The following is a 1,851-nucleotide window of genomic DNA, read 5'->3' as shown; positions in this document are numbered from 1 at the left end:
CCCCCCCCACTAAAACCAGTCCTGCTTATAAGATCTATTTATTTCCTATTTCCTAACCAAATTAATCGTTATTTTCAACATAATGTATTAATGTGATAATTTCCTATATTTTGTATTATACGTAAGTATAATGGTATATAATATATAATATTATTATGTATATTAAGAAAATATGCATAAAAATAGCACTATAAACACTAAATTAGCAAAATAGCAATAAAAACCGTAAATATGCAAAAAATAGCAAAATAAAATTTCGTGTATGACATCAGAGAAGTATGATACATATTTGTATCTTACTTTGGATGTTCTAGGACGAGTCAAGAAAAATATGCATTTGCTACAACTTCCGAGCCCTGGTGATTACCGTTTAAATTTTTAATATACAGTGTGTAACAGGAAGAGCAGACAGATGAAAATAACTTTTGTTCTTATTAATATTTGTATGGAAAAAACATTTAAGTCGAGTAGTTTATTTTTTGAATTATTTAAATATCAATATTTTTTTGATAAAATTTATTTGGAACGTAATAACTTTTTTCTAAATATTATTTTTGGGGATTTCTTGTTAAATTCTGTATACATATGTAGGTATATATACAATTTTAATTTTTTTTCGCATCGTTTTCGTAGCTTCCCAATTCCCCCAAAAAAATGTGCGTTGTGTTTCTGTATATAAATGTGTACAACAAACATGAAACATGAAACAAGTACCGATATCAATGAAAATTAATCAGCCATATATTTTTATCAAATCAAGAATTCAAATAAAAAATATTTAGTATACTCCAAATTCAGTAAAATTGAATTTTCCTACATAAAACTCGTTTCGGACTGTTGAAAAATACCCAAAGAAGAAAAATATATAAAATAAAACATGTTAAAAACTTCGTCAGTTATTTTTATTAAGCAACGTGCATAACATTTTTTAGAGTTCTCAGATGTCCACTTATCACAAAAACTTAAGGTCAGTATTACTTTTTCCATTTTTTTTTTTGTATTTTTTACCTATTATCTAAAAATAAAAATAAATAATAATGATATTTATTTGAGGTTCCTACTAAAAGTTGTTAATTTAATATAAGTTCTGATTAATGTATTATATAAATAGTTAAAATGTACGTAAGACTAATATTTTTTATATAAAAAATTCAATTTGTTTATATCTATAATAGCAGTAAAAAAGTAAAAAATATTAGAATTTTTTATTGAATTTGAAAAATAATAAAGTAAGTAACATTTTTCATTAAATTTTTAGTCAAATAAAACCCGTGTTTAATGATATTTTATGCTAATTGAAGATATAATACTATTTAGTGTAATTTAAAATTAAAAAATTTTATTATTTAAAATAATACGTCTGGACATGTTCAGTTTTTATAAATAGATAAACAAATTCAATATTATCTAAAACATTACACGTCTAAAATTGAATGGATTGTTTTTGACAAAAGTAACAAGTCCGGGCTTGTTATATTTGTCCGCTTAATTATTTAGATCATGTTAAAATATTTATTGTATGTCTCATTAAATTATGACTTGTTATATGTATGCACTAAAAAAACCTATCTTGCACTAAAAACACAATAATTAAAGTATAAATAAAACATGTTTTAATTATGATATTGACTTATAATGTTTTATTGAATCAAAAAGACGATCCAGATAAATACTAAAGTCTAATAAAACGATTTTGAGAAAAATTGGACATACAACTTTTGGCCTCTTAGCCATCGATATGTAAATGCATGAACTTACAAGCACTGTTCATAACTAACGGTGGTCGGTACTCCGTATTTATAAATATCGGTAATCGGCAAAGATGGGCAAGTTTATGAAAATAATTAAGTG

This window comes from Acyrthosiphon pisum, chromosome X, assembly GCF_005508785.2.
Source record: "Acyrthosiphon pisum isolate AL4f chromosome X, pea_aphid_22Mar2018_4r6ur, whole genome shotgun sequence".
Taxonomy (NCBI): domain Eukaryota; kingdom Metazoa; phylum Arthropoda; class Insecta; order Hemiptera; family Aphididae; genus Acyrthosiphon; species Acyrthosiphon pisum.
This window is presented reverse-complemented; position numbering follows the sequence as displayed.